The following is a 26,619-nucleotide window of genomic DNA, read 5'->3' as shown; positions in this document are numbered from 1 at the left end:
ATCCTGCAATTTGGGTGGAATTACTACTCTGGATCCACACATCAAGGTTCCTCTGCACACTGACAGCTGTTCTCTTCTCGGCGAGAATGCTGGCAGCAGTGGTTTGCCATGTGCTGGCCATCCCTTCACCGTTAAATCATAGACCCGGGATAGTGTCGGGTCATTTCGTGTTTCCTTTTCTATGTTTGCATTCGTCACAGGGAGACATTCGACTATGGTCAAGTGGAATATTTCCATTGGATCCACTGCAAGGTCTTCTTCCACTGTCGGCAACGGTAAGCGCGACAATCCATCAGAATTCCCATGCTGTTTAGTTCCTTTGTACTCAATGTCATATTGGTGTGCCCCTAGGAAAAGGGACCACCTCTGCAGCCGTTGCGCTGTCATTATCGGTTCGCCCTTCTGAGGGTTGAAAATGGAGACAAGAGGTTGATGATCAGTTAGTAGAGTAAATTTTTGACCGTGCAGGTAGTGATTGAACTTCTTCACCCCCCACACTAGGCTGAGGGCCTCTCTGTCAATCTGGGCGTAGTTACGCTCGGCAGAAGTTAACGAGCGTGACGCAAAAGCTATCGGCCTCTCTAAACCATCAAGGAATTTATGTGACAGTACCGCCCCAATGCCGTAGGGAGACGCATCACACGCCAGTCTGATCGGCAGTGCTGGGTTGTAGTGAGCCAATACTTCTCTTGAAGTGATTAAGTCCTTACATAGAAACATAGAAGATAGGAGTAGGAGTAGGCCATTCGGGCCTTCGAGCCTGCTCTGCCATTCAACGAGATCATGGCTGATCATCCAAACCCTAGCACCTGGTCCCTACACCGACAGCCATCCCACCCAAGCCCTATCCCCGTAACCCTGTAACCCCACGTATTTAATCCCCCCTAACACTAAGGGTCAATTTTTATCATGGCCAATCAACCTAACCCGCACATCTTTGGACTGTGGGAGGAAACCGGAGCACCCGAGGGAAACCCACGCAAACACGGGGAGAATGTGCATACTCCACACAGACAGACAGTCACCCGAGGCTGGATTTGAACCCGGGTCCCTGGCGCTGTGAGGCAACAGTGCTAACCACTATGCCACCGTACTCTTCTGAAAGGCCCGCTTCCAGTCATTGCTCCATTTCCATGCTACTCCCGTTCGTAATAGGGCGTTCAGTGGGTGCAGAATTGTGGACAAATTCGGTAAAAACTTATGGTAGTAATTCATCAATCCGAGTAATGACCTCAGTTGCGACACATTTTCAGGTGCTGGGGCCTTAACAACCGCTTCAATTTTGTCAGGGGACCTATGTAACCCCTCTTCATCAATCACGTGGCCACAATACGATATCTGTTTCTTAAAAATCTCGCACTTGGGGCGGTTGGCTCGTAGCCCATGTTCCTGTAGTCTAGTGAGCACCTGTTCTAGGTTGTTAAGGTGTTCACTGTCATCTTCACCTGTCACAAGAATGTCGTCCAAGTAACACTGAGTCCCCGGAATCCCTTGCAGGACTTGTTCCATCGCTCTTTGCCATATCGCCGGAGCCGATGCTACTCCAAATATCAATCGATGATACTGGTAAACACCTTTGTGAGTGTTTATCATGAGATACTTCCTAGAGGATTCTTCAACCTCCATCTGCAAATATGCTTGTGCTAGGTCAATTTTTGTAAAACGCTTCCCTCCAGATAGTGAGGCGAAGATGTCTTCTATCCTTGGAAGAGGATATTGTACTGTGTGAAGGACTGGGTTCACCGTCACCTTGAAGTCCCCACAGATGCGAACCTTCCTTGGCTCCTCAGACTTATTGCTTAACGTTTTCTTCATGACAGGAACGATGGGTGTCACCCACTCGCTCCAGTCGACCTTAGACAACACGCCTGCCTTCTCCAGATTCTCCAGCTCTGCCTCGACGGCTGGGCGAATTGCATATGGTACCGGTCTTGCTTTGAAAAACTTGGGAATTGCATTCTCTTCTATTTTTATCAAGGCGGTTACGCCTTTAAGAGTGCCCAGTTCTTGTTGAAATACCTCTTTGGCGTTAGCTAAGATTGTTGACAATCGTCCAGGAGTGACGTCTTCATCTTTTTTACCATCCACCATCATTGCATGAATGGAGTGCCAATCGAAGCTTATCTTCCTGATCCATTCACGTCCCAATAACGGTGGTCCACCATTTTGCAGTATGTAGAGATACAATTTCCGTATTTTCTTGCCGTTGTATTCGACAGGCACCCTTATTTTTCCTCTGGGGTATACTTTTTGCCCCGTATACGTCGTCAATACGATGGATGTCTCTCTCAAGGGTATGTGTGAGAATAGCCGCTCGTAGTCTCGTCGATTCATGACAGTTAGCGCTGATCCTGTATCCAATTCCAACTTAACTTGGGACCCTGCTATCGTGAGGGTGACCCAAATGGTTCGGTGATCCTCTTTTGTGATTACATTGTGAAGTTTGAGACAGCTTAGTCTCTTGTTCCCGGATTCACTATCGCTCATCTGGTCTTCGGAACTACTGTCCGTCATCTTTTGTACTTTCTTGTACGGTTCCTTAGTAGCCTTTTTGTTGTCGCTGGTCTTCTTCCCAGACCTGCAAACTCGTGCAATGTGTCCCATCTTTCCGCATTGCCTGCATATTTTGTCCTTGGACCAGCAGTCCTTCTGGTCATGTTTAGTTCTGCCGCAGCGATAACATTTTGCAAATCCCCGTGTCATTTCGTGGGTGCCGTATTCCTGTGGCTTTTGTTGTATTTCCGCAGCTCCCCTGGCTGCTGCTTCATACGATACTGCCACGCTGAAAGCCTTATCTAGCGTCAGCTCTTTCTCTGAGAGTAACTTCTTCTGTGTTCCTTCACTCAGGAGTCCACAGACAAATTTGTCCCGTAGGGTATCTGCCAGTCCTGCTCCGAACTGGCAGTGCTTTGAGAGCCTGCGTAGTTCCGTAAGGTACTCAGCATTGCTCTCATCTTTATGCTGAGTTCTCCTGTGGAATTTAAATCTTTCTGCTATCAGCAGTGGTGCAGGGTTTAGGTGTTCCTGTAGGACAGCAACAATTTCGTTAAAACTCTTCGCCTTCGGTTTGGCTGGAGTAATCAGGTCCAGCAATAGGCCGTACGTTCTAGCGCCCATTAAGTTTAGCAATACCGATGCCTTTTTCTCATCGGCTATTTCGTTTGCCTCGCAATATACCTCGACTCTTTCCACATACGTGGTCCAGTCCTCTATTGTATTATCAAAGGCAGTGATACAGCCAGTCTTCGGCATCTTGAAAATCCAAAATGGCACCTCCCGCGCTTTGCCTTCTTCCCCGATTTAACAAAATGGCGCCTCCCGCGCTTTGCCTTCTTCCCCGCTGATTAAGATGGCGCCTCCCGCGCTTTGCCTTCTTCCCCGCTGTTGCTAGCGCTGCTTTCCGCAGTTTCCATTGCAACCTGCAGCTCCTCGCGGTTTCCTCCGTGTTTAATATTTCTTTTTTTATTATTTTCCCTTCGTGGAACAACCCTGTGGGACTCTTGCCTCCCTCTTCTCGGGTCCGTACGCTGCCCGGCTTCGTAGCACCGGCCACGCCCTGTGTGCTCCACCCTCTCTCTCTCTCCTCTTCCCGACAACGCTGCTCGGCCCCGTTGCAAGCCACCCACTCGAGTTCGCGACCGCCGCAGCCCAGGTAGGATCAGTGTACTACCTGCCACCAGCCCGATTAGCTGAAGCACCGTTGACAGGAACCAGGCCCCGCTCTCGACAGCTTCTCCAGCAATCTTCAACTACGCTGACTCAGGGGCGGATGCCCACGGTCGACGCCCGTTTCTACTGCTTCTTTCTTCCTTCTGGCCTCGACCTCTACTCACTTCACTTCAGGAATGGATCCCAGGAGGTGGTGCAGACTGTAGGTAAGTTCGTATCTGCTCGTCGCCAATATTATGTCCGTGTATAATTGAGACACAGACAGCAGGAGTTGAACAAAACAAGTCTTTACTGAATGGAGTCAATCGGGAAACTGAAACTACAGAGGCTTGCTAGCGCCTTTTATACAGGGGTGGTCACTGCCGGTACTGCAGTCTGAGACCAGTTATTCCCTTAAAGGTACATACACAACAATAAGAACATAAGAATTAAGAGCAGGAGTAGGCCATATGGCCCCTCGATCCTGCTCCATCATTCAATAAGATCATGGCTGAACTACGACCTCAATCAACTTTCCTGCCCGATCTTCATATCCCTTGATTCCCCGAGAGTCCAAAAATCTATCTATCTCAGCCTTGAATATACTCAATATACTCAACGATTCAGCATCTCCAGCCCTTTGGGCTAGATAATTACAAAGATTCACAACCCTCTGAGTGAAGAAATTCCTCCTCATCTCAGTCTTATATGGTTGACTCCTTATCCTGAGACTTTGCTCCCGAGTTCTAGACTCTCCAGCCAGGGGAAATAACCTCTCAGCATCTACCCTGTCAATCATCCATAGATTCTTAAATGTTTCAATGACCACCATCCAACACCTTAAACATTCTCTCCCTGCACCACCGACACACCGTAGCTGTGTACCATCTACAAGATGCACTGCAGCAACTCGTCAAAGCTTCTTCAACGGCACCTCCCAAACCCGCGACCTCTTCCACCTAGAAGGACAAGGGCAGCAGGCGCATGGGAACACCACCACCTCCAAGTTCCCCTCCAAGTCACACACCACCCTGACTTGGAAATATAGCATCGTTCCTTCAGCGTCGTTTGGTCAAAATTCTGGAACTCCCTCCCTAACAGCACTATGGGAGCACTTGCACCACATGGACTGCAGCGGTTCAAGAAGGTGGCTCACCACCACCTTCTCAAGGGCAATTAGGGATGGGTAATAAATGCTGGCCTTGCCAGCGATGCCCACATCCCATGAACGAATAAAAAAAAACGGAGTAATTATTTGCACGGCTTCTTTGACTCCCTCGGCGCATGCGTGCCCGTTTGGTACTGCGCATGCGTGCCTGTTTGGTACTGTACATGCGCACGCGAACCAGTTGCACATGCGCACTTGATCCAGTCTTGTATGCGCAGTACCAAATGGTGCGGTGGCCTTGGCTCCGTGCGGAGAAGGTCAGGGGATCAGATGGGTGGGGGCGAGAGGAGGTGGATCAAAGGGGGGAGAGGAGAGGGGAGAGGGGATTGAAGGGGGTGGAAGAAGAGGGGATCGAAGGGGGGGAAGAGAGGGGATCGAAGGGGGAGGTGAGGGGATCGAAGGGAGGAGATGGGATCAAAGGAGTGAGGAGAAGTGATCGATGGGGGAGAGGGTATTGAAGGGGAGGAGGAGAGGGGATCGAAGTGGGGAGGAGAGGGGTTCATAGAACATAAGAAATAGGAGCAGGAGGTCTCCTTTCTTAAATAGTGGGGTTATGTTTGCTAACTTCCAATCCTTGGGGACTGTTCTCAAATCTCGGGACTTCTGGAAGATTAATACCAGTGCCTCCACTATCTCTGCAGCTACCTCTTTTAAAACCCGAGGATGCAGGTCATCAGGCCCAGGGGATTTGTCGCCACTTAGACCCATTAATTTCTCCAGCATTATGTTTTTATTTATACTGATTTCTTTATGTTCCTCATTCTCTCTCGACCTTTGGTTCCCCATTATTTCTGGAATTTTTTGTATCTTCTTCCATGAGGACAGATACAAAGGGCTGGATTTTAATAATGGAGGCGTGTAGGAGGCGAGACTATAACTTTCAGGGTTGTAGTCCTGCCTCCATTGAGTTGTGGCCAACCCACGCGATTTTCACTTGATTGACCTTGTTGAGCCCGCCCAGTGGGCTCAGCAGGCCAATTAAGGGCCACCCGGCAACAGGTGACGTCACAGATTGACATTTCATCTGTCAAGAGCTTCTGACAGATGAAATATCAGCATTTGACAGCTCTTTGAAGCTGAGGGACTCCCGAGACCTGAAGGACGGAAGGCTGTAAAGGTAAGAAAAGGTAAGTAAAACTTCTTTAAACACTTTACACATACCAAACACACTTACCTCTGCACTCATGCACCCATCGCTCACCTGAACAACGGACATCTGGAACCCTCCAAGCCCTTTAGCCCAACGGTCCGCCTCGCTAACTTGGCATGGTTTGGAGCCGTCGGGAATCCCACACTTCAGGAATAAAAATAGGGATTAGGCTAAAAACTGCCTGTTAACTACCTGTTAACAGGCAGTTAATTGGCACTAATCCCCTTCCCGCCTCGGGGAGGCGGCTCCCAGTCCGCCTCCTTTGAAACTGGCATGGAGGCGGGTTGGGGGCGGGATGGGTTGTGCCCCCCGATTTTGAGATTTTAACCCCCCACACGCCTCCAATCCCACCTCCACGGCCCAATGAAAATCCTGCCCAAAGTATTTGTTTAATGTCTCTGCCATTTCCTTATTGCCCATTATAATTTCTCCTCTCTCTGCCCCTAATGGGCCCACGTTTACTTTCACTAATCTCTTCCTATTTACATACCTATAGAAATGCTTACAATATGTTTTTATGTCTCTTGCTAATTTACTCTCATATTCTTTTTTCTCTTTCCTTTCAATTTCTAGGTCCTCCTTTGCTGAATTCTAAAATCCTCCCAATCTTTAGGCTTACTACTCTTTTTGGCAACATTATAAGCCTCTTCCTTTGATCTAAAGGTTGGACCACTTTTCCTGTGGTGTTTTTGTGCCTTAAAGGAATGTATATTGTTGTAAATTATGTATTAATTCTTTAAGTTCTAGCCATTGCTTGTCTACCATCATACCTTTTAATGTAGTTTCCCAATCTACCTTAGCCAACTCGTCCCTCATACCTATGTAGTTTGCTTTGTTTAGATTTAAGACCCTAGTTTCAGACTTAAATAAATCACTTTCAAACTCAATATAAAATTCTTCCACGTTATTGTCAGTCTCCCCTAAAGGCCCCTTTACTACAAGATTATTAATTAACCCTTTCTATTGCATAATACTAGATCTAAAATAACCTGTTCCCTAGTTGGTTCCTCAACATACTGATCGAGAAAACTATCTTGTATACATTCCATGAAATCGTCCTCCACATTATTACTGCAAATTTGGTTTGCCCTGTCTATATGTAGATTAAATTCCCCCATGATTACTGTATTACCCTTGTTACATGTGTTGTGTATGTACCTTTAAGGGAATAACTGGTCTTAGACTGCAGTACCGGCAGTGACCACCCCTGTATAAAAGGCCCTAGCAGGCTTCTGTAGTTTCAGTTTCAAGCTGCCTCTTGTTCAGTAAAGTACCTGTTAAACTGTTCTCCCGAAGTCCATGTATTATTGAGGCACGGACTTTACAGTGGCGACGAGTAAGTTCGAACTCACCTGCAGTGTGGCATCATCTCACGGGGATCTCGCCTGAAAGGAAGGTCCTGGAAGGTCGTAGTCTGAGCAACGGGCGTTGACCGAGGGCATCCGCCCAAAGAATCCATCGGTGTTTGGAGAATTGCGGGAGAGACTGTGGTTCCAGCGAATCGTGCTGGTAGCAGGTAGCGCGCTGACCCTTCCGGACTGCGGCGGGCTCAAGCTCGATTGAGCGGCTCTACAAATCGGGCCGCGCAGCGTCGCCGGGAAAAGAAAACAAGAGAGAGAGAGAGGGTGGAGCGCACAGGGCGCGGTCGGTGCTCGAGAACAGGACAGCGAGAGAAACTAAACGGGGGGGGAAGGAAAGCGAGACGCGCCGAAGCTGCGGGTCGCCGCCATTACCCCGTAGAACGCTAGGAGCAGCGTGGCAGTAAGGGGAAGAAGCAAAAGCGCGGGAGGCGCCATTTTATTCCATTGGGGAAGAAGCAAAAGCGCGGGAGGCGCCATTTTAAATCGCCCAAGATGCCAAAAAGTGGCAGTATCACTGCTTTCGACAACGAGGTAGAAGACTGGACCACGTATGTAGAAAGAATCGAAGTGTACTGCAAGGCAAATGAGGTGGCCGATGGAAAGAGGGCGTCGGTATTATTAAATCTGATGGGTGCGAATACGTACGGCCTATTGCGGAATTTAATTACCCCAGCTAAACCAATGGAGAAAAGTTTTGAGGAGATTGTTCATATCTTACAGGAACACCTAAGCCCTACACCACTGCTGATAGCAGAAAGATTCAAGTTCCATAAAAGAAACCAGCACAAAGATGAGAGCAATGCTGACTATCTTACGGAACTACGCAAGTTATCGAAGCACTGCCAGTTCGGAGCAGGACTGGCAGACGCCTTACGGGATAAGTTTGTCTGCGGGCTCCAGAGTGAAGGAACCCAGAAACGACTACTTTCAAAAAAGGACCTGACGCTAGAACAGGCTTTCAGCATGGCAGTATCCTACGAAGCAGCAGCACGGGGAGCTGCAGAAATACAACAGAAACCACAAGAATACAGCGCTAACGAAATGGCGTATGGAGCCAAAAAGTGCTATCGCTGCGGCAGAACAACCAATGAGCAGAAGGACTGCTGGTTTAAAGATAAAATATGCAGGCAATGCGGGAAGATGGGACATATAGCAAGAGTCTGCAGGTCGGGAAAGAAGACCAACATGACAAGAACTACTAAGGAACAGTACAGGAAAGTAAAGAAACTGACAGATAGTAGTTCAGAAGATCAGGAGAGTGATAAGGACTCCGGGAGCAGGCGACCAAGTTGTTTAAAGCTACACAACGTGATCGCAAAAGAAGATCACCGAACCATTTGGGTCACCCTCATGATAGCAGGGTCCCCAGTGAAGATGGAATTGGACACAGGATCAGCCCTAACTGTCATGAATCGACGAGACTATGAGCGGCTATTCTCACACATACCCTTAAAGGACACGTCCATTGTATTGAAGACATACACGGGGCAAAAGGTCTACCCCAGAGGAAAAATAAGGGTGCCAGTTCAATGTAACGGAAAGGAAACACAGAAACTATACATGTATATACTACGAGATGGAGGACCACCATTATTGGGACGTGAATGGATCCGAAGACTACAATTGGATTGGCATTCCATTCTGGCACTAACTGTGACTGACAAAAAAGATGATGACGTCGCACCTGGACGTCTGTCACAAATTCGATCTGACGCGGAAGAGGTGTTCCAACAAGGACTTGGGACTCTAAAAGGAGTAAAGGCAATCATAAAGATTGAGGATAACGCAAACCCAAAATTTTTCAAGGCCAGACCGGTGCCATACGCAATACGCCCAGCTGTGGAAGCTGAACTGGAGAGTCTGGAGCATTCGGGGGTGCTGTCTAAGGGGGACTGGAGCGAGTGGGCCACACCCATCGTTCCTGTAATGAAGAAAGCATTGAGCAGCATGCCTGGGGAGCCAAGGAAGGTTCGCATCTGTGGGGACTTCAAGGTGACTGTGAACCCAATCCTGCACACAGTACAGTATCCGCTTCCGCGGATAGAAGATATTTTCGCCTCACTATCTGGAGGGAAACGTTTTACAAAGATTGACCTGGCTCAAGCGTATCTACAAATGGAGGTGGAAGAAGCATCTAGGAAATACCTCACGATAAACACTCACAAAGGCCTTTACCAGTACAATCGACTAGTATTTGGGGTAGCATCGGCCCCGGCTATGTGGCAGAGGGCAATGGAACAAATCTTGCAAGGGATCCCGGGGACCCAGTGTTATTTGGGCGACATCCTGGTTACGGGAGAAAATGACAATGAACACCTTGCCAATCTGGAACAGGTGCTCGCGAGATTGCAGGAATATGGGTTACGAGCCAACCGTCCCAAATGCGAGTTCTTCAGGAGACAAATCTCGTATTGTGGCCACATGATTGATGAGGAAGGGTTGCATAAGTCGCCGGACAAGATTGAGGCTGTAGTCAAGGCTCCAGCACCAGAAAATGTGTCACAACTGAGGTCGTTCCTCGGGTTGGTGAACTACTACCATAAGTTCTTGCCGAATCTATCTACAATTCTGCACCCACTGAACGCACTCCTTCAAACTGGTGTAACATGGAAATGGAGTGATGAGTGTAAGCGTGCCTTTCAGGAATGTAAATGCCAAATCACTTCAAAAGAAGTATTGGCCCACTACAACCCAACACTACCGATTCGGTTGGCATGTGATGCGTCACCTTACAGCATTGGAGCGGTGCTGTCACACAAATTCCGTGACGGTTCAGAGAGGCCAATAGCCTTTGCATTGCACTCGTTAACCTCAGCCGAGCGTAGCTACGCCCAGATTGACAGGGAGGCCCTCAGCCTGGTGTGGGGGGGTGAAGAAGTTCAATCACTATCTGCACGGGCAGAAATTCACCCTACTGACTGATCATCAACACCTGGTCTCAATTTTTAACCCAAAGAAGGGTGTTCCGGTGATGACGGCGCAACGGCTGCAAAGATGATCACTTTTTCTAGGGGCACATCAGTATGACATAGAGTACAAAGGTACGAAACAACATGGAAACGCTGATGGGCTGTCGTGCCTACCGTTGCCTACGGCGGAAGAAGCACCTGCAGTGGACCCTGTGGAGATATTCCATGCGACCATAGTCGAATGTTTGCCTGTTACAAACGCAAGTATTGAGAAGGAAACCCGAAATGACCCGACACTCTCTCGGGTCTATGATTTGACGGTGAAGGGATGGCCAGCATATGGCGACTCACTGTTGCCAGCATTCTCGCCAAGGAGGGAACAGCTGTCAGTGTGCCGGGGAACCTTGATGTGTGGATCCCGAGTGGTAATTCCACCCAAGTTGAGAGATAGAGTACTCAATGAGCTTCACGAGGGTCATCTGGGAGGGGTTAAAATGAAGAGCCTAGCCAGGGCATTTGTGTGGTGGCTGGGAATCGATAAAGAAATCGAGGATATGACCAAGAGATGCACAGGATGCCAGAAGGTCCAAAACGCTCCACCACAGGCCCCGCTACATCCATGGGAGTGGCCCTCATCTCCATGGCAACGGGTACACATTGATTTCGCTGGTCCATTTATGGACTCAATGTTTCTAATCGCTGTGGACACCCATTCGAAATGGCCAGAGGTCATTAAAATGTCCTCCACCACCACGGAGAAAACTATTGCAGTCCTAAGGACCATCTTCACCAGGAATGGGTTGCCAGAACAGATCTGTTCCGACAATGGCCCACAGTTTGTGTCTGAGGATTTGTGGAGGTTCCTGAAGAATAATGGGGTGAAACATTACACATCTGCCCCATATCATCCAGCCACAAATGGATTGGCTGAGAGGTTTGTTCAGACCTTTAAAAAGGCCATAAAGGCAATGTATAATGACGACATACCACTGCAACACAAGGTGGATAACTTCCTGTTTGCTTACCGGAATGCGACACATGCAGTAACCAACCAAACTCCAGCCGTACTGTTTTTCAACCGGAGACTAAGATGTCGCTTGGATTTGCTCAAACCAAACATAAGACGAGATGTTGAGGATAAGCAGTTCCAGCACATAAATGAGAAGCCAACCAGGAGCTTCAAGATAGGGCAATCAGTCTTGGCCCGCGACTACCGAACAGAAAAATGGCAGCCAGGCACGATATGCACACAGCAGGGACCACTAATGTACACAGTGGACGTTGGAGAGTGCATCGTGAGATGCCATGCTGACCAGATTCTAGAGTCACAGGAACAAGCCAAACCTGTACCACAAGCATGTGCACCTGGTAATGAGCCCGAAGTACAGATTGCATCTACCTCAGAAGCAGGGGTATTGGAAGCTGACAAACCAACCAATGACAATGAGCCAGAATTGACTCCACCGCCAGAACAGGATACTCGAGAAAGGCGCTATCCAGTCCGGATCAGGAAGCCTCCTCAAAGACTGAACTTATAAATGACTATTTCAGTTGATGTATATATTACTGAGAAAATTGTAATTGTAATTAGTTATTATTTAGTTGTTAAATGAATGTTATGTACTGTTTATCTAAAAGGGGAGGAATTGTTGTGTATGTACCTTTAAGGGAATGACTGGTCTTAGACTGCAGTACCGGCAGTGACCGCCCCTGTATAAAAGGCCCTAGCAGGCTTCTGTAGTTTCAGTTTCAAGCTGCCTCTTGTTCAGTAAAGTACCTGTTAAACTGTTCTCCTGAAGTCCGTGTATTATTGAGGCGCGGACTTTACAACATGCACCTGATTTATACTCTGCCCTACATTACAACTATTGTTTGGGGGCCTATAAACAACTCCCACCAATGTTTTCTGCCCCTTGCTGTTTCTTAGCTGATCCAAACTGATTCTACTTCTTGATTTTCCGAGCTAAGATCCTCTCTCTCTACTGTCTTTATCCCATCTTTTATTATCAGGGCTACCCCTCCTCTTTTTCCATTTTGCCTATCTCTTCTAAAAGTTAAGTTTCCTGGAATATTTAGTTCCCAACCTTGGTCACTTTGCAACCACGTCTCTGTTATGGCTATTAGATCAAACCTGTTCATTTCAATCTGCGCTATTAAATCATCTATTTTGTTGCAAATGCTCCGCACATTCAGATATAGTGCCTTTAGCTTTGACTTTTTTCTATTTTTCCCTGATGTCACTTTAGTCACTGATGCCCTATTAGCTTTGTTACTCTTTCTATCACTTCCTGATTCACTCTGCTTATTTTTACCCCAAACTCTGCTCTGCTCTAGAGCCTTGACATTTCTCTTGCTGCTTTTAAATTTACTCTTTCCTGAATCCTCCCACCTCCCCTTCATTAGTTTAAAGCCCTGTCTACTACCCAAGTTATTTGATTTGCTAGGACACTGGTTCCAGCCCGGTTTAAGTGGAGCCCGACCCAACGGAACAGCTCCCTCTTTCCCCAGTACTGGTGTCAGTGGCCCATGAAGCAAAAGCCCTGCCTCCCACACCACTCTTTCAGCCATGCATTTAACCTTCTAATCTGCTTATCCCTGTGCCAATTGGTGTGTGGCTCAGGTAAAACTCCAGAGATTATTAACTTTGAGGTTCTGCTTTTTAAGTTGGACCCCAACTCCTCAAACTCTCTCAGCAGAACCTCATTCCTAGTTCTAGCTATGTTGTTGGTTCCTACGTGGATCACGACAACTGGATCCTCCCCTTCCCACTCCAAATTCTTAACTCTGGCAACACAGCCTTCAGTACTCCCTGTCATAGCTGCAGAGAACAGGATCTATCCCCTTGACTATACTGTCACCTACCATCACCTACCACTACCACATTCCATTTTACTCCCCCCACTTGAATGGCCTCCTGTACCATGGTACTGTGGTCAGTTTGCCCATCCACCCTGCCCATCCTTGTTCTCATCCATACAGGTAGCAAATACCTCGTACCTGTTGGTCAAGGGCTGAGGTTCCTCCATCGCTATATCCTGGGTCCCCATACCTTCCTGACTCGCAGTCACACCCTCCTGTCCATGACCATTGACTAACTCTAAAGTACTACTTAACCTAAGGGGTGTGACTGCCTCCTGGCACAAAGTATCCAGGTAACTCTCCCCTGCCCTGATGCATTGCAATGCCTGCAGCTCGGACTCCAGCTCAACAACACTGAGCCGAAGTTCTTCGAATTGCAGGCATTTACTGCAGATGTGGTTGCTCAGGATCTCGTTGGTCTTCATAACCTCCCACATGCTGCAGTTACAACACACCACCTGCACTGCCATCTCTGTCTAACCTTATTTTATTTATGTAATTAGTTACAGTATTTATTCAAACGATTATTTTTAGTTTTAATATTTAGTTTTAATTAGTAAATTTAGTTTCAGTTAGTAATTCAATAAAGTTATAGTAAATATTCGCCCAGTTCTGAATTTAATTCACTTACCTAACCTAGGGAGCAAAAGAGCTGTAATACTCACCAACCAACCACCTACCTGCTGTCCTGTGACTTCACTCCTTGTTTTTTTTTCATTTTTAAGTCACCCGCTCAGCTCCCTTTATGCTGCTGCATCCCCTGCCGCTGCTCCCGCTCAGGTCCCTGGGAGCGGGAGGAGATTAGAGAGGATTGAAGGGGGAGGAGAGGAGAAGGGATCAAAGGAGGGGAGGAGAGGGGATTGAAGGGAGGAGGAGAGGGATTTGAAGGGGGAGGAGAGGAGAAGGGATTGAAGGGAGAGGAGAAGGGATCGAAGGGGGAGGAGAGGGGGAATCAAAGGGGGAGGAGAGTGGATCGAAGGGGGAGGAGAAGGGATCGAAGGGTGGGAGAGGAGCTCGGCGAGGGAGGAGCTCGGAGAGAGAAGAGCTCAAGAGGGAGGAGCTCGGAGAGGGGGGAAAGTCAGGAACTCGAGGGGAGAAGGTAAAGAACTTGTTGGCGGGGAAGCACAGTGAGACCAGTGGGAGGGGGAAGAATGTGATCCAGGTCTAAAGGAGCGGGGGGGGCGGTGAGAGCAAGAACATGATCTAGATGGGAAGATAGATCACATTCTCCCACCCTCTGTTAGGCCTGGATCACGTTCTTCCACCCCCACCCCCTTTACATCTGCACCACATTCTCCCTCTCCTACCTGCCCCAGACTGCAGCGGTTCAAGAAGGCAGCTCACTACAAGCCTCTCAAGGTACACTAGGGATGGGCAACAAGTAAATTAATTTTAAAAAATGAGAGTGTATTTTGTGTTGGTTCTACACCATGCCTAACATTACATTTACTCGACTATTCCAATGTTCTCCTGGTCAGCCTCCCATCTTCCACCCTCAATAAACTTGAGCTCATCCAAAACACTGCTGCACGTATCCTAACATGCAGCAAGTCCCATTCACCCATCACCCCTGTGCTTGTTGACCTACATTGGCTCATGGTCCACCAACAATGTTCCCGCTAAACTGTGCAGGTTATTTACCGGCTTTTGAATGGGAGATTTTGCGCATGTGCAAATTTTGAATGGACCGTGCAGCTGTAGGGGGGCATCTTTTCTGTGGTTTACGGTAATTTACCTTGTCAGCAGCCTTTGCCTGCACTCTGACCAATTCCAACCTTTTACCTGGTTTACGGTAATTCACCTGGTCAGGCAGCCTTTTGCTGCTACACCGTAAACCAATTTAAACAGCGGTTTCTAATCACTACCCCACCTTCCAGTTCTGACTGGAGGGCTTATAATTAATGATATATTAAAACGGACAACTGGTCTGGGTGTGAGAAAGTTAAATTTTATTAAACTAAGGAAACTATAATCAAATTTAAATTATACCACACGAACACAGTAATTGCAGTAAATTGCTTAACAGGGGAAGGCAGACAGCAAAAATGAGGGATAAATGTCTACAATGTTAATTAAACAATCTTAGCAATACCCCCTTAATTACCACCCCCTAACTCCTTACTAGGTTGCCTTGCTGAGGATCAGAAACCCTGCTCACCTGTGGTCCAGCGAAGTAAGAGAGAGATAGCTTCTCAGAAGCTATCTTTTATATCCTGCCAACTCCTGCTGTTTGGCGCTGAAAAAAATAAAAGGGTCTGTGTGCAAAATTCGTGCCCAAAAGTTCCAATATACAAGAGAAGGACCGTGATTGGCTGACCCAAAGTGGTTGGAGTGGTTTGGATGTGTCTACCTTCTGGGGGCCGAAGTGTACCCGCCCACATCCGGAGTTCGCCTGGGCTAAAACAAAAGGGAATAATGGGTTATTCAAAAACCCATTCATTCCCAACTGTTCTTTCAAAAGTCCTTTTTCCGGAGTTTCGTTGTGTCTCAATGTGTGTAAGAGCTTTGAATGGGTTTGGATTTCTGTGTAAACCGAAACCGATTGTTCTGCGGTTCGTCTCAAGTGGTTGTAATCCCTTATGTCAATATCCTGCAGTTTCAGGTAAACAAACCTTGCCTCTGTAGAAGGGAAACTCCCTGGTTTGATTGACAGGTCTGACTGCCACTGCTTGATCCTCCCACTTTTTCACAGACATACTCCAAGCTGCTTTTGTCCTGGCCATGCTTTCTGACGGCCATTTTTAAAACCCCTTGACAATATACACAGTTCAAAACTCAAAAGTACGATTTTTAATAAAATGTACTGTCTTAGATCCTGATGTTGCCCAAGTGCTGCTCTGCCCAACGCAGCCTTTCACGATTCTGGGTATGTTTTAAAACATTGTCCAACCCAGGGGCAATTCAAATCACATAATTCTTCGTCCACAATGTGGACCAATGTTCTCCGATCTTCAGGGATTTAGGGGATTTTGCGAACCCCTACACAGTCCATTAAAGGGACCGCACACCCAAAAAAATATTAAGGGGAACGTTGTCCACCAACACCTTCATTTTAAAATTCTCATCCCCGTGTTAAAATCCCTCCATGGCCACACCCTTCCTATCTGAACTTGGCAGTGTGAGCGCTGTGACTGCTCCTAACCTGGGAGGGTGAGCCCTGTCTATTCTCTGAAAGCAGTAGTGTTAGCACTGTGAGCTCTGGAGCCTGGCTGTCACAATGAATGGATCAAATTACACGTTGCAAAGATCTTGATTGCTCCAGCAGACAAGATCATATTTCACATTCCAGACAAACTGTTGGGTGTGTCTTGTGCTCCAAGGGAACCAATCAGAAATCTGGTGTTGCAAATACATGACCTAAAAGAAAAATCACCTCTTATTCTTCGAAACTCCAAAGAGTATAGGCCCAATCTACTCAATCTCTCCTACAGGACAGCCCTCTTATCCCAGGAATCAATCTAGTGAACCTTCGTTGCACCGCTTCTGAGGCAATTATATCCTTCCTCAGATAAGGAAACCAAAACTGTGCACAGTACTCCAGGTGTGGTCTCACTACAGCCCTGTACAATTGCAGCAAGACTTCCTTACTCTTGTACTCCAACCCCCTTGTAATAAAGGCCAACATTTGCCTTCCTAATTGCTTGCTGTACCTGCATGCTAACACCTAAATCTCTCTGAACACCAACATTTAATAGTTCTCACCATTTCAAAAATATTCTGACATGCAGTGACATGGTGTGTTCTTCCTCCTCCTCTTCTCCCTCCTCACTCTCTATGGTGCCCTCAGCGATAAACTGCTCAGGTGCTTGCTCATTGTCTGAAAGCATAAAGGAACAAGAGTCAGGCTAAGGTGAGGTGAGGGGGGCAGGAAGGGAGAAATGCATGCATACAGCATGATTAGCTGGAAAGTGCAAAACACTTGTGGGGTGAGGGGGAAGTGGGATGTGAGAAGAAGGAGTAGGAATGAACATACCGTTGTTGTCCCCAAGGTGGTCAACGTCACCAATGGCCACGGTGCCCACCACCTGGCGCCCAATAATCTGCAGCACTCTATTCTCCAGCACAGACAGTGGTTGGGTGTCGGCTTGTCCCCCACCTGTGTGCTCCTACTACCTTGGCCTGCAAGAGAAAGGAAAGTGTGTGTGTGAGTGTGGAGCAATGTGTTTGGGTGATGTGCCTCTCATAGTTGAATAGCTGTGATTGTATGCAAGGTGTGAGATCTAGGTGTGAGTGTTGGTAGGTAGAGATTGTTGGTGGGTGAGTGCTGGGGGTGTGGTGCTTTGGGCAGTGTGTGAAGACTATGCTTTAGATGGTGGTATGTAGCATTTGTTGAAACATTCACTCACCCTGACCACCCAAGTGAGAGCTTTAAATTTCTTCCTGCACTGTGTGTGTGTCCTGGGGACCACAGTGCTGCCCAAGATGTGCTGCACTTCTCCCTCTACATGGTGTGGAAGACTTGCGGCAAGGGCCTCCTGCCACTTGCCCGGTAAAGCAATGCCCTCTGTCTCTCCAGAGCAAAAACCGACACCTCTAATGCTTGATTGCAGAATCTGCGTGCTCCCTCCCTGGGGCAGGGATCTGCCATGAGGACACCTGGTTCAGTCCTCCATTTCCTTTTCCTTGTCCTGCTTCTGCTTCTGCTTCTGCTTCTGCTTCTGCTTCTGCTTCTGCTTGCTGAGACAGCTACACAGCTAGCAATGCTGAGAATGAGGTTCTGCAGCATCAATGAATCTCCCCTTTAAGTACTGATTAAAAAGCCTATGACAATCATGATTTGTGATTAGACTGCACCTGATATTGGTCCACCCTTTGAGTGTAACACCAATGAGCTTGAGCTTTAGGACTTGAATTAGGACTCCAATCATTTTTTTGAGTAGTGAGCACGAATTTTGCGTGCAGCCTAAAGCATAAGCGCCTGTCGTTAATTCTCCAACTTTTCTACTGATACCACCTATTCCTTGGCTATAATGAATTTCTAGCCCATGGAGTCCCATTCTGATGAAGGGTCCCAGACCTGAAACGTTAACTCTGTTTCTCTCTCCACGAATGCTGCCTGGCCTGCTGAGTATTTCCAGCATTTTCTGTTGTTATTTCTTTCCCTCTCTTTACTTCACTTTATGTACCTCATTTGGCACTGAATTCAATGGCCTGTATTTTGCGGCCCCTATGGGTGCGTACGTGGTGCGTACACGGCCGTAAGGGCCTCGCAAGTTCCGGGTTTAGGCATGCGCTGCGCATGCAATAAAACCCGAAACTTGCGACCTGTCTTGACAGATCCACCGCATCCCCGGGAAAAGTAACACTGCTGGCGAAGAGTTGGGCTATTTGCCCAACTACTGGCCAGCAGCTACGCACGAAACTGCTACGGTAGATAAAAGCAGGCGTACAGCCTGCATTCTGCCTAAAGAAGCAGCAGGAAGAGGACGTGGAAGTCAGGGGGCTGGAAAACGGGACTGTTTTAGCTCTGTAATTTAACAAAGTTTTTGGTACAAAGCCTGATTTAAGTTTTTAACAGCTTAATTTGTTAAATATTTTATTGGTTTTGGATCTCAAAAGAAAGGAATTGGGGTGTTCTGAGGAGTGTAGATAATTTAAAGAGGAACTTTTGCTCTGGACAAGGTAAGCATTCTATTCAATTAGATTTCATTTTCTAAAACTTGCAAATGACTGTTTAAAAATGATTTTTACACATTTAATGTTTAAAATAATTATTCCAGAATATATGAATGTTTTAGATGTTAACTTTTTTAATGCTGTTTAACATTTTTATGTATGAATTTGTAAAAATTTTAAAAGTCCTAGAAATTAGTCTCGGGCGATGATATTTATCAGCTGTGTCGGGCGGCTGACCTGATACCGCCTGTTCCGCACCACCGCCCAACGTGAATTTCTGCCGACTCTCTTTAGTAATATGACTTTTACAACTCTTTCCATTTTCTTCCCTACATGTACTGCATCTATTTAAAGAGGAAGCCTGTGAGGGTGTAGGGGGTTTCTCTTGCTCTTTCTGGTCTCCTACCAGGCATCGTGCAACAATTACCCTTGAGTGGTTTGACCCACTCTCCCCTACGGTTCTAGACCTTGGACTTAGGTGCAGGGAACTGTAGTGCAGAGAAAGACTCAATAGACCAGGTTGAATAGCATGAAATGGAGGCTTTTATTATTAAACAGTTTGCAGCATTATAAAATACATATCATAAGCACAAATCAGAGCGACTACAAGCATGCACATATCTATAAACTTGATTCCATGGAAATGGGAAACACACGGCACATCGAAAAAGGGGAAACACATTACGATTACCCTTACCCTCTCCCTCCCCTAGACCTAAACTAAGTTTCGACTTGAGGAACTCGGGATCATGCTCACGACTTTCAGATTCGCAAAAGAGGGGGTTCGCAGCCTTTTTGGCACAGCTTTCCGTCGTCACGTGGATTTGGAAACTTCTGGCGCAGCTTGTTTTTCTCTCTCTCTCAGGCGATGAGGCAGTGGACACAGCCTCGATGAGCGCTCGTCATGGCTGAATCCATTAAAGCTGTTGAAGAACTGGATGCATGGGAGACTCTGCCACAGATGTGATGCTGAATAACTGGATGCACATGGGAGAGTTCGTTTATTTCTCTTTCCCGCCTGGCTTAGGCTTTTCCAGGGGTGTCTTCTCCTTCGGCCTGGGTCGTCGATGATCTCCCGACAAACGTACCCGGGCCACCCTCCTTCGTCTTCCCGTCATGGTTGAGCCTTGCCTGGCCGAGCTGGCTTCCCAGCCAAAAGTCTTCTCGTCGTCACCGAAGTTACGAATTGTACCGAAGAAGTGAATCGTCCTACGAATGAATCGTAGCCGTCGAGGTGAAGCGCCTTACGAAATCGCCATCGAAAAAAAACTCCCTCATGGACCTTTTCAATTCATATTTATACCCTTTTGGGACAGTCTTATCTCCCGCCAGATCATAGTCCAGTCTTTGTAATATTTTTGGCGGGCAGAAATCTCTGCAGGGGCGCTTTGTCTTGTAACGGGAGCCGGTGATAGCTTAACTGCCTTCCTGGCCGATAATGTCTTTTACTTTGTCACCGTAACTCGGTTCGCATATTGATCGGTCTGGAGATTTCCCTTGATGGCTGTTAAACGGTTTTTCCTTTGTACATTAAATGGGTTTAAGTGTTCATTCATTGTCCGCCCATATCTTGATGGGCCCCATCCTGTTGCCTGAAACTGTCTTGTACTTAGAATCCAATTGAATATGTATGCCCATTTCCCTGAGTTTCGGTTTCCCGATACTGGCTTTCGCGGGCTTACTGTTCTCAATCCACAAGCTTGTCTGGCTTGCAGTAACAGAAATCAAATGGTCCAAGAAACTGATCACGAGGTCCGGTGGCCATTTTGTATGCCCTTTTATCAAAGGTTTTATCTGTACAAGCTTCTTTTGGTCAATAAAGCTGTATTATTAATCCTGTTATCTTGTGTGATTATTTAATGAAAATTTTCGAATCTTACAGTCCTCCCTGTGATACTGATAGCTTGCTTACAGTATCAATAATCCTTGGTGAGCAAATTTTCCCTGATTCCTCACGTCCAAACATTCCCGGCAATTAACCATCTATGACCCCCATGACACATGCAGTTCCCATTTCAGAAAATTACCTTGTGTACAATTGGACAATCATAGGCAGTATTACCTTAAACTATAACACATTCATCTTTCAGATGTGAAGGGCCCAATGCTCCTTGCACCACCTGCATACGCCTTTTATTAATCAAAAAAACAAACTTCACCAAACAGCTATAACATTACAGTATTCACACACTTAAATCATGCAGTGGCTGAAATCAAAAAATGAAGGGACGCTTTGGCCTAGAAATTCATTGACGCCACTTTTGGGGCGCTAAAGTGGGGCGTCTGCTAAAGTTTGCGGCCGCCGCCAAATCTAGGCCACTTCTCCGATATTCATTAGCTTCGCCCTACTAGTTCGGGCGAGCGCTAAAACTGCTGCTGGACGCCTCTCTTTGGGCGCTAAGCCGGAGGTGGTGATCGATAGCGCCGAGGCCGGGTGCAGCGCAGGTGCGGCCATCTCGTGATTGACAGCAGACACCCTGGTGCCGGCCAGCTCTTAAGGGGGAAGGGTCGACTGTGTCTGCTGCCACGCCCTGGATAGTGGAGCCCTCCAGCTGGGCCTGAACACTGCTGCTGGACCCAAATAGCGCCTGAAGACATGGAGAAGGCCCGTGAACGTGCGCAGCGCTTCTCAGAGCGTGATCTGAGTGTGCTGCTTGCTGCTGTGGAGAAGAGGCGCCATGTTTTGTACCCGGACAATGGCAAGAAGGCGACGGTCCGCGTCTACAGGAGAGCCTGGAGGCATGTCGCCAGCAAGCTGTCAGCCAACAGCGACGTCCCCAGGATCGGTGCCCAATGCCGCAAAAAGTTAAATGACCTCACACGCATTGTCAGGGTGAGTACCCTTTCCAATGACCCCCTCATCCTTGCATGTGCACCTCACATTATGGGCAAAGGGACCTGAAAGCTCTAATGGCCAGCCTTCATCCAGCAGCTATGGGACAGGCATGAGCATCAATTGCACATTCTGCACTTAACACACTGGCCAAGCTATTCCACCATGGGAGGCATTGCACACCAGATCATGGCGACACACTGGCCAGGCTATTCCACCATGGGAGGCAGTGCACACCAGATCATGGCGACACACTGGCCAGGCTATTCCACCATGGGAGGCAGTGCACACAAGATCACGGCGACACACTGTACTTAGAGGCCGTCCTTTCTCTTGCAGGCCAAGCTGGCGAATAATCGCAAGAGCCGGACTGCGACCCCATATCCAGCCACTCACCGACCTGCAACATCGCGTGGAGCGCCTCATGGGTGGCCGGGTGATTGGGCCCATTGCATGTGGAGATGCCGACCCTGTTCTGGGCAGCAATGGTAAGGACATCACCTTTTGCACCTCTCTCGTCCCACTTGCGCACCAAATCTACATCCTTTGCCACTGTCCGACCAATGCGCTGAATGCCACCACTCATGCATCCCGCACTGACGCCCTCTCCTCACTCTAAAGCTACTCTTGTGCCTTCCTGCTTTCAGATGGTCAAGAGGAGGTCCCTCAACATGCCAGTGACAGACCCTCCGAGGAGGAGCAGGAGGAGGAGCAAGAGGAAGGCGGCCCATCAGGGGAACCCTCAGCCGCGGCCACCCAGGCCAATGTAGGGGACACGTCTTCCCTGGAGGGCAGCGTGGCGGAAGTGTCGAAGGGGAGGGGAGCTCCTGGGCCCTGCGTGCTGCAGAAAGGCGGGAGGGGGGTGGAAGCTCGGCGGCCTTCTCCCCAGAGGGGGGATGCATCGGAGGGGAGTCCAATTGCTGGGCCCAGCGGCCTCCAGCAACGCAGGAAGGGTCGGCCAGCTCGGCAGCCTTCTCCCCAGAGGGAGAGTCCGGCCTCCAGTCAGGAGATGCTCTTCGCCGAGGAGATGGAACGCCTCGAAGACTTGTCCGCGGACTCGGAGCGCCGGCACACGGAGCTCATGGCGGCAGTGGCACGGTTGCCTGAGTCCATCGATTCCCTCTCTCGGAGTGTGGCCGAGTTCGGGCCCTTAGAGGCCACCAGTCGGGCGGAATACCGGGCAGATCTGTCAGCGACTGGCCAGGTGATTAGTGGTGCCGTCCAGTCACTGGCTGCCCTGCTGCGGTCAGTGAACAGGTCAACACGGGCACTCACTGCTGCCACACTCGCTGTGTCAGCCAGGCATCGCCAGGGCACCCGGCGCGCTGCAGCAGCACAGCGGTCTGTCCCTCGGCAGATTGGTGCGCATGCTGCAGTGCTGGCCCGGGAGAGTGCCAGTGTCTCAGGCGACCAGCGAGCACCTGCCATCCGCCAGCTTGCCGCCATTCCTCCAGCCGCCACTGCCACTCCCCCAGTGGAGCTGCCAGGAGCTGCTGCAGCGACTGATGCTGGCCAGCCACAGCTGCAGCAATCAACAGCCGCCCGCTCGACGGCCAGACCTCGACTAGGCCGACCCCCAAGGGCACCTGCCGTCACGACATGTGCCCCTCATGAGCCTGCCCCCAGCCTTGCAGCAGCCAATGGCCTTACTTTGAGGAGGAGCAGCAGGGCGGGCAGGGGCCACCCAAAGATGGCCAAGGCATCGCCCTAGCAGGCCAAATAGTCGAATGTGTGGCCATTTGTGTTTGTTTCTTGAGGCCAAGAATTGGATGTTTGTTTTTTGAAGGCCGATGATGTGATGTTTGTTTTTGACGAAGGCCGAGAATGACAGCCATTTTAGTTGCCCTATTTTGTTAATCCTCTCCAGGTTGTGGGAGCGAGTAATGTGTTTGAGTGTTTTTTGGGGGTTTCGTCTGTTTTTGGTTTTCATGTGGGAAGGGCCCAGAGTTTGTATAATAAAACATTTTATTTATTCACATTGTCCATGTTTGATCTTTGAAGTGTTTGTTGCCTTAACCGGCTGAGGGCTTGTGGAGCGGCTGCAATCATGTTCTATCATTGACACAAGCCATTCCCTGACAGGGGGCCTAGAAGTGACGTTCAATAAGCCGCCGACGGGCGGCCCTTGGACCTTGTGCGTCCCTCCTGGGCTGGTACTCCTCGTCCTCGTCGTCCTCATGCTCCTCCTGCTCCTCCTCCTGAGGTGGTGGTCCAACGTGAGGTGGCAGTGCCTGAGTCCTGCGGATAGCCAGGTTGTGCAGCATGCAGCAAACGACGACGAATTGGGAGACTCGATCCTGCGAATACTGGAGGACTCCCCCGGAGCGATCGAGACAGCGGAACCGTTGCTTGAGCACGCCGATTGTTTGTTCTATGAGGTTCCTCGTCGCTTGATGGCTCTCGTTGTATGCCTCTTCAGCAGGGGTCGTGGGCACGCGGAGCGGGGTCATGAGCCAGGTACACAAAGGATAGCCTTTGTCCCCGATAAGCCATCCTCTTGGGGAAGGCTGTGCCTGGAGCATGTCAGCCACAGTTGTCTCTCGCAGGATAAAGGCATCGTGGCTGCTGCCTGGAAAGCGGGCATTGACAGCTAGGATGCGCTGCCTGTGGTCACACACCAGCTGTACATTGAGGGAATAGTAGCCCTTCCGGTTGCGGTACTGCTCGGCATGCTCAAGAGGTGCCCGCAAAGCCACATGCGTGCAGTCAATGGCGCCCTGCACCATGGGGAAGCCCGCTATTCTTGCAAACCCCACTGCACGCTGCTGCTGCTTGTCCAGGGTCATGGGGAAGGAGATGAATTGATGTCTCCTTCTGAAAAGGGCTTCGGTCACCTGGCGGATGCAGCAATGCACGGCGAACTGGGAGATGTTAGCGATGACCCCAGTAGCGGATTGGAAGGAGCCGGAGGCATAGAAGTTGAGAGCCACCGTCACCTTCACTGCCACCGACAGAGACGTCCTGCGCATCAGCTGTGGCTGCAGATCTCTCTGAAGCAGCCGGCAGATGCCTGCAACCACCTCCCTTCGGAATCGCAGCCTCCTAACACACATCGCGGCAGACATGGTCAGATAGGAGGTCTGCTGGCGGTATACCCTGCATGGGTAAGGCCTCAGTTGGCGACGCCTGTTGCCCCCTCTGCGTCTAGCCAGGGCTGCCACTCTCTCATGGCGTCTGTAAGCCCTCCTGGCATAAGGCTGAAATTCTGCATTGCCACCCAATGCAGCCCCCATTATATGCTGGCAAACACTGAGCTCTGAATGAAGGCAAAGATAATTGGTAAGCTCTGGCCTGAGCCAAAAATACCTGTCCAAGTGTTGGTCCAAACCAGTAAACTCTCCTCCTTGGTCTCTGTCCAAAAAACCATTGCTCAAGAGTGAATGCTGCAAAATGGCTGGCCTTTATACTGCTGGGTAAGTGCCCTTTAATTTGCGCTCCCCGCGGCCCGGCTGGCCTGTGTACCATTCCACTTCACAGTCGCTCGGGCCGCCCGGCGCACAATGGGCCGGCGCGAGTGAAGTTCCGGTTTGGGGCGCACAAAGGGCGTTGCACTATTAAATGACGTCATGATCTGCGCGCGCAGCAGGGCGCGCGCTAAGACTTTGCGCCAGCGCTAAATGTGTCCTGAAGTTGGGGAGAGGCGCAGATCGCGCTGCGCCCGGGCGATAAGTGCCTAGCGCTCGAGATCTACTCCCCCTAAGGCGCTATCGGCTGGCGCGCCCAACTGAATTTCTAGGCCTTTACCTTTTAACGCTAGCTGCTTACACTGGGGTGTCCTCTTCCCCCACTCGTACATAGCGTTCTCTCCATTCTCCTGTGTTCTCGTGCCTCTGGAGGCGTTTGCCTCTCTTGCAATGCATGAACAATAAAAGTATTACAATTAAAACCTGACACACTACTAGGATGTGGGATGCTATTCTAATCCAGGCCGGGATCTCTATATTGGTGAACAGGTCCTACCATGGTGGGGTGACTATGTCAAATATGTCTTTTCCTATCTCTATTGTCTTCTGCTCCAGTGTGTAAAAATGTTTCTGTGAAACTATAACGGCTCTCAAAATCTTGGTGAGGTGTTCGGGAAGAGGGGGAATGACATAACCAAAATGCGTGACGAACCGCTGCAAGTCCGTGAAATTCTCTTTTACAGTAAGGTGAATGGTGGAGGGTGCAGGAATGGGGACAATCCGTTGTTGTGCCACTTGAACTTCAGCCCTGGGTTTGAAACAGAAACTGCTGTCACTGACCGGACACCACTCGTGCTGTCCATGGCGGTAGTGAGGCGCTGCAGTGGTGACACAGTATGTCCCACCTCCGATATATGCCACCTGCGGGGGCACATGGTCCTTTGCCATTGCCTCCATGGTGCAATTTATCGGCTTCGCGCTAGCGGCTCTGAACCCGCACTGTGGTTTCAAAAAGGCATTCAAATGCTGGGGGCACAGGATGATGTGTGCTCCCCGGCTACGACACCCCGAGAGGTCGGTGCCTGTCATCGTACGCTCCCATCTGATGACATAAGGCGGGACCACTGCGTAATGAATGTGCGCACCCCCCTGAATGACTCCAATGTTCTCCACCCTGTATACCGGGGCGGGCCTCGCTGCGGGACCCAACACCGGCATCCTTATTACGATTCCCATGATAGTGTGGTTTGAGCGCCCGCTGTCCACTGGGACTGGGTACGCCTCTGCAGCTAGTCTGAGCTGGCACGGACTTCATGCGTTCTCGAAAGGGTGGAGCGCTTGCAAGTGCTTGTTGCTGATCCAGGACGGGACCAAACCTTGTTTTAAATCCTCCAGATTACTGCGGCCCTCGCCCAGTAACCACGCCCCGTATAGCACACAAGCCTCGTTCTGCACAGCCTGATCGGACGCATTCCGATCCTCCCTAATGAGCGCATTTACCGTCCTAGCGTGCTTCTCCAGCTCAGCAATTATTTCCTTTAAGTGTAGTGTCATGGCTTGGTCTTCATGCAGCTCAGAACCCACTACCTTATTTTCGCTTGTCAGTATGTACCTCAACTGGGTTTTTAAACCATTGATCTGTGTCTGCAGCTCCACGTTGTTTAGAGCGTT

Source organism: Somniosus microcephalus, chromosome 7 (assembly GCF_052327205.1).
Source record: "Somniosus microcephalus isolate GS21.2 chromosome 7, FLI_Smic_1.0, whole genome shotgun sequence".
Lineage (NCBI taxonomy): Eukaryota > Metazoa > Chordata > Chondrichthyes > Squaliformes > Somniosidae > Somniosus > Somniosus microcephalus.
Note: the sequence above shows the minus strand (reverse complement) of the source record.